The sequence below is a fragment of the Bufo bufo genome, chromosome 3 (genome assembly GCF_905171765.1).
Source record: "Bufo bufo chromosome 3, aBufBuf1.1, whole genome shotgun sequence".
NCBI classification, from domain to species: domain Eukaryota; kingdom Metazoa; phylum Chordata; class Amphibia; order Anura; family Bufonidae; genus Bufo; species Bufo bufo.
Window position 1 is genome coordinate 213,574,703 of NC_053391.1, and position 7,410 is coordinate 213,582,112.

At 43.2% G+C, this 7,410-nt stretch overlaps 1 long non-coding RNA gene across 1 annotated transcript; it reads left to right on the forward strand.

The window, feature by feature from the left end:
* Positions 1–373: 373 nt before the first annotated feature.
* LOC120993310 lies at positions 374–943 on the forward strand. Its single transcript, XR_005777209.1, has 3 exons — positions 374–414; positions 493–709; positions 805–943. It is a non-coding gene; the product is annotated as an uncharacterized LOC120993310 (long non-coding RNA).
* Positions 944–7,410: the final 6,467 nt, after the last annotated feature.

Below are 7,410 nucleotides of genomic sequence, written 5' to 3' on the forward strand. Positions count from 1 at the left end.
ATGTCATCAAAGAAGACATCCATAGACTGGAGTGACCCACCCAGAAGGCGCCGCCGCCGTATTCAGTGGCCGGTAAGTATAAAATCAACATTTGGAGTTTTTACTGTTTGATTCGTTGCATTAATCAGTATGTGCTCTTATTATAGATTTCTTCATCATCGTCTGTGGAGGGCTCTCCATCACCTGCCGAATCGCCAGCGTCCAGGGGAGGTGGACCAAGCCCGGACCGGGGCTGTCAAGAAGTAAGTATATATATATATATATATATAGAGATCTTAATTTTTTTATTTTATTTAAGTACAGTCTTCTAAAAAAAAAAAAAATTGTTTTTAGCAATCTGCACCTAGAGCCGCCAGCGAGGATCCCCCAGTCGCCTCCAGAGTCCGCGGGAATGAGCGTGGCGGTCGTAGACGTGTAAGTATTGAATTAAGTAGTTTTAATTAGCATTTTGTATTAGGATTTACATTAAATTTTGTATTTCCTTTTTTTCAGGGTTCCGTAGGCTCCACCAGGGAAGATGAGGAGTTCGGGGTTCCGAGCATAGATAACCTGCTCCTCATCCGACTGGTGGAGGCGCGTCCAGCATTATGGGACCACTCCGACCGCCACCACGCCGATCATCGTCGTACCCAGCGGCTCTGGAGGGACATCTCTGCTTCAGTTTTTGAGACCTGGGGGGATCTAGATGCGGCGGCTCAGGAGGAATATGGTAAGTAAAACAATATGTACTGTATTTTAATACTTTAAAATATTGTTCTTTTCCTTCATCATGCTGATTTTAGTTTTTATTGTTTTTTTCGATAGTCAAACTGGTTACAACGCGTTGGCGATCTATCCGGGACCGCTTCAGGAGGGATTACAACAAGGAGGTTCAGGCCCCGAGTGGCTCCGGAGGAACCTCAGGGGCCACCTACATCCATACGGCGGCCCTGGGGTTCCTACGAAGGGCGATGGCACCGAAAAGGTAAATATTTATAACAACTGTTCAAAAAATAAATTGTAAAGGGGCTGTCTGAGACAGCGGAGCGTTTGGCTCCCCTGTTTTGGCCAGCCCCCCCCACAGTCAGATGGACAACTGTTCTCTCCGTCTGACTGTGAGGGGCTGTCTGAGACAGGGTAGCGTTTGGCTCCCCTGTTTTGGCCAGCCCCCCACAGTCAGATGGACAACTGTTCTCTCCGTCTGAATTTAAGGGGCTGTCTGAGACAGCGAGGCGTTTGGCTTCCCTGTTTTGGCCAGCCCCCCACAGTCAGATGGACAACTGTTCTCTCCGTCTGAATTTAAGGGGCTGTCTGAGACAGCAGAGCGTTTAGCTTCCCTGTTTTGGCCAGCCCCCTATGGTATACGGTAGACATAGCATAGAACAGTGTTTCCCAACCAGTGTGCCTCCAGCTGTTGCAAAACTACAACTCCCAGCATGCCCGCACAGCCTTTGGCTGTGCGGGCATGCTGGGAGTTGTAGTTTTGCAACAGCTGGAGGCACACTGGTTGGGAAACACTGGCATAGAACATGGATGTTTTATTTAGAGAACAATTCCTAACTTTCATTTTTTTTTTTTCTACAGAAGTGCCAGCAGCACTCGGGAGCCTGACCAACCTCCTGAGGAGGAACCGGAACGGATCGCCAGCGCCAGCCCTCCTGTCCCTCATGCATCGGCTCAGGATAATCCGAGTCCCCTACCGGGTCCCTCCGCTCAACAGAGGCTCTTAGGTTTTAGTCAAAATTTGAGAGCCCTGGTGAGCAGGCAGAGATCCGGTAGGCCAAATCGAGCTGATTATGCAAACCTTGTAGAGGTCGTTTCCGACGCTCTAGAAGATTTTGCCCAACATCAGATGGAGTTTGGTGCTGACTTGATTCGCCGCTGGGAGGGGGCGGAGTCGGCGTTTCAACGCAGCCCAAACTACCATTATGGGCTAAGCATGATCAGTTTGATGGACTCAATGACGCCCGAGCAGTTGCATAAGTACAAGATCATGCTAGAGAACGGGTCATGGGAAATCATGCACCGCCCCCAACCCCCACCCCCACCCCCATCCCACACCTACCCCCCATCCCACACGAGTGGCCAGTACCGACAACCTTTCCCTTCCCACCCCCCTGAGCATGTGTTTCCTTCTGCTTCTTTTTCTTCTCCTGCCCCGTATTTTCCTCCTACTTCTTTTCAAACTCCCTCCACCTCTACACATGCTCAGGCCTCCTCCTCCTCAGACCCTTCCTTTCTCCACACCCCGCAATTACGCCCTGCATCCTTTCCTGTGGCCCGTAGTTTTACCTCAGTGGATCGCCAGGACAGGGGGGCTACCATTGCCAGCCCCAGACCATCAACCCCACGACAGTCCACCTCCCCTCACCGTTATGAACAATTGTAAATATAATTTTTGTTTATATTTATTTTATTTATTTTCTGTAAAAAAAATAAAAAAATGTTTATACTTTACTGCACTGTGTCTGTGTTTTATTGTCCTGTACAGGGAACCTTGGCACTATAGCTGTGTTGAAATTAAAACTACCCTAGTCTCACTACTGTGCGTTTATTATAACACCCTTGGTAGTTTTTATATCAAAACAGCATTAGTGCCAATGTCGTAAGATCCATTAAAACCTGACTATCAATATTGAGCTATCTTTTGGCTCTTTATTGATCGTAGACCCTATGATTGGCACATGAACAAGCAAATGCTTGTTCATTGTTCAATCTTGTGCCCTTTCATATGAGCCCTTGTGGGAGTCACGGTCCATGAGCATCAGGAATTCATTAATAAATTGTGATTTTAACGTTTAATGATTTCCCGATGACGCTAATATAACCAGTGTAATTACCACAAGGGACACGCAAGGGACATACAGTTTTTAAAGGGGTATTCACATAGACAATGGGGGGATTTCACTTGAATATGTCCCCATTGTCTGATAGGTGTGGGTAAACATTGGTAGGACCCGCACCTATATCGAGAACGGAGCGGGGAGCACTGTTGCTGTAGGACACATTTCCCATGGTATGTCCACCACCAAGCGCTAATCCCCGCCTCTCACATAGAAGTGAATGGAGGGCGGCAGCACAGTGCGACCTCATCTACTTTCTTGGCTTCGTTCTCAATATATGTGAGGGTACCAGCCGTGGGACCCGCACCTATAAGACAATGTAGGTATATCTTAAAGTGGTATGCCCCCATTGTATGAGATGAGAAAACCCCTTTAAGGCCTCTTGCACACGACTGTATGCCCCAAGAGACATACGGTCTGTGAGCGGGCCATATGTCCCGTAGTGGCATTGATCGTCCGCACGAGAGCACACAGCATCATAGTGTACAATCATCCTGTGCAAGTTGAGCTGCCCGCGGGGATATAGTCTTGCACTAATAGATCATATGAGTGCGGGACAATAGCCCAGTTTGCGGCACAACATGGTCAGCATCATGATGCTCTGTACTCCTGTACGCACGATCAATGACGATCAGGGACATATGGCCCTCTAACGAACACTATACATCTTTAAGTGCATGTAGTCATGTACAAGAGTCCAAAAGGTGTGGTCTATTATCAAAGCCGGACCAGCTTTGGAACTTCAACAAGATAGCCCTGGAGAAATGTAGGAGCATTAAAACCCTATAGATCTGAATACATGAAGATGGAACCTAAAGATACTTTTCCTTCCAAAACGGATCCGCTAAACGGATGACAAAACGGAAACCAACGTGACAAACGGATCCGTAAAACAGACGGATCCGTACAAACGGATCCGTCTGAATGGCTTCTGTTTGGCTCCGTTTAGTCAGTTGTTTGACGGATCCGTTTGAAATGCCCTTCAAACGGATCCGTCAAACGCTAGTGTGAAAGTAGCCTAAGCCTCGCAAAGTGACTTCAGACCTGAACTGGTCCCTAGAAATTGGGTTTTTGAAAATTTCTGAAAAATTTCAAGATTTGCTTCTATATTTCAAAGCCTTGTAACATCCCCAAAAAATAACATATCATTCCCAAAATGATCCAAACATGAAGTAGACATATGGGGAATGTAAAGTAATAACTATTTTTGGAGGTTATACTATGTATTATAGAAGTAGAGAAATTGAAACTTGGAAACTTGCAATTTTTAAAAAAAATTGGGTAAATTTGGTATTTTTTTATAAATAAAAATTAATTTTTTGACTTCATTTTACCAGTGTCATGAAGTACAATATGTGATGAAAAAACAATCTCAGAATGGCCTGGATAAGTCAAAGCATTTTAAAGTTATCACGACTTAAAGTGACACTGGTCAGATTTGCAAAAAATGGCCTGGTCCTTAAGGTGAAATAGGGCTGAGTCCTTAAGGGGTTAAGTAATTAAAAAACATGTTAAAAATAGAAAAAAAGAAAAATCAAATAGACATATTTGGTATTGCCGCGTCCGTGACATCTAGCTATATAAATATATCACATGATCGACCCCGTCTGATAAACACCATAAAAGAAAAGTAAAAACTGTGTCAAAAAAAGCCATTTTTGTCACCTTACATCACAAAAAGTGCAACACCAAGTGATCAAAAAGGCATATGTCCCACAAAATGGTAACAATAAAATTGTCACTTCATCTCGCAAAAAATTAGCCCCTACATAAGAAAATCGCTCAAAAAATAAAAAAAAACTATAGCACTCAGAACATGGAGACCTTAAAACATCATTGTTTTGTTTCAAAAATGCTATTATTGTGGTAAAGTGAAATAAATAAAATGTAGACTTATTAGGTATTGCCGCATCCGTAAAATCCTGCTCTATAAAAATATCACATGACCTAACCCCTTAGGTGAACACCATAAAAAATAAATTTAAAAACTGTGCCAAAAAAGCAATTTTTTGTCACCTTACATCACAAAAATTGAAACACCAAGCGATCAAAAAGGCATATACCCCCCAAAATGGAACCAATCAAACTTTCACCTCATCCTGCCAAAAATGAGACCCTACCTAAGACATTTGGTCATAAATAGGGATGAGCGAACCCGAACTGTATAGTTCGGGTTTGTACCGAATTTTGGGGTGTCCGTGACACGGACCCGGACCCGAACATTTTCGTAAAAGTCCGGGTTCGGTGTTCGGCGCTTTCTTGGCGCTTTTTGAAAGGCTGCAAAGCAGCCAATCAACAAGCGTCATACTACTTGCCCCAAGAGGCCATCACAGCCATGCCTACTATTGGCATGGCTGTGATTGGCCAGTGCAGCATGTGACCCAGCCTCTATATAACCTTGGGTCACGTAGCGCTGCACGTCACTCTGCTGTTACAAGTGTAGGGAGAGGTTGCAGCTGCGACGTTAGGGCGAGATTAGGCAGTGATTAACTCCTCCAAAACACTTAAGACAGTGATCGATCTACAGCTGTGGATCATTGAACTGCTGCTATTCAATTGCTCACTGTTTTTAGGCTGCCCAGAGCGTTTTTCAGTCACTTTTTTCTGGGGTGATCGGCGGCCATTTTGTGGCTTGTGGTGCGCCAGCACAAGCTGCCACCAAGTCCATTTAACCATCAATAGTGTGGTTATTTTTTGCTATATCCTACATCAGGGGCAAGCTGTCACCAAGTCCATTTAACCATCAATAGTGTGGTTATTTTTTGGCTATATCCTACATCAAGGGCAAGCTGCCACCAAGTTCATTTAACCATCAATAGTGTGGTTATTTTTTGGCTATATCCTACATCAAGGGCAAGCTGCCACCAAGTCCATTTAACCATCAATAGTGTGGTTATTTTTTGGCTATATCCTACATCAGGGGCAGGCTGCCACCAAGTCCATTTAACCATCAATAGTGTGGTTATTTAAATCTATCCCTAAAAGGGTATATTAGATTCAAGGTGCTGATAGGGTCATTCTCAATAACTTCACACACACGCTACTGTGCATATCCAAGTCTAATTCTGTCCGTAAACGTATACCTGTCACCCAGTGCCTAAATAATAGGCCTCAAATTTATATTCAGCAAAATCTGTGGCTATTGCTGTAGCTGCTCAAGTTATTTTGTGTCCGTCAAAGCACAGTTTTTGTTCTGGGTTGAAATACAATTCCCAACCTAGCAATTTTCTAAATTAGTGGTTTCTGCTGTATCAGGCCTACTTTAAATCTATCCCTAAAAGGGTATATTAGATTCAAGGTGCTGATAGGGTCATTCTCAATAACTTCACACACACGCTACTGTGCATATCCAAGTCTAATTCTGTACATAAACATATACCTGTCACCCAGCGCCTAAATAATATGCCTCAAATTTATATTCAGCAAAATCTGTGGCTATTGCTGTAGCTGCTCAAGTTATTTTGTGTCCGTCAAAGCACAGTTTTTGTTCTGGGTTGAAATACAATTCCCAACCTAGCAATTTTCTAAATTAGTGGTTTCTGCTGTATCAGGCCTACTTTAAATCTATCCCTAAAAGGGTATATTAGATTCAAGGTGCTGATAGGGTCATTCTCAATAACTTCACACACACGCTACTGTGCATATCCAAGTCTAATTCTGTCCATAAACATATACCTGTCACCCAGCGCCTAAATAATATGCCTCAAATTTATATTCAGCAAAATCTGTGGCTATTGCTGTAGCTGCTCAAGTTATTTTGTGTCCGTCAAAGTACAGTTTTTGTTCTGGGTTGAAATACATTTCCCAACCTAGCAATTTTCTAAATTAGTGGTTTCTGCTGTATCAGGCCTACTTTAAATCTATCCCTAAAAGGGTATATTAGATTCAAGGTGCTGATAGGGTCATTCTCAATAACTTCATACACACGCTACTGTGCATATCCAAGTCTAATTCTGTCCGTAAACGTATACCTGTCACCCAGCGCCTAAATAATAGGCCTCAAATTTATATTCAGCAAAATCTGTGGCTATTGCTGTAGCTGCTCAAGTTATTTTGTGTCCGTCAAAGCACAGTTTTTGTTCTGGGTTGAAATACATTTCCCAACCTAGCAATTTTCTAAATTAGTGGTTTCTGCTGTATCAGGCCTACTTTAAATCTATCCCTAAAAGGGTATATTAGATTCAAGGTGCTGATAGGGTCATTCTCAATAACTTCACACACACGCTACTGTGCATATCCAAGTCTAATTCTGTCCGTAAACGTATACCTGTCACCCAGCGCCTAAATAATAGACCTCAAATTTATATTCAGCAAAATCTGTGGCTATTGCTGTAGCTGCTCAAGTTATTTTGTGTCCGTCAAAGTACAGTTTTTGTTCTGGGTTGAAATACATTTCCCAACCTAGCAATTTTCTAAATTAGTGGTTTCTGCTGTATCAGGCCTACTTTAAATCTATCCCTAAAAGGGTATATTAGATTCAAGGTGCTGATAGGGTCATTCTCAATAACTTCATACACACGCTACTGTGCATATCCAAGTCTAATTCTGTCCGTAAACGTATACCTGTCACCCAGCGCCTAAATAATAG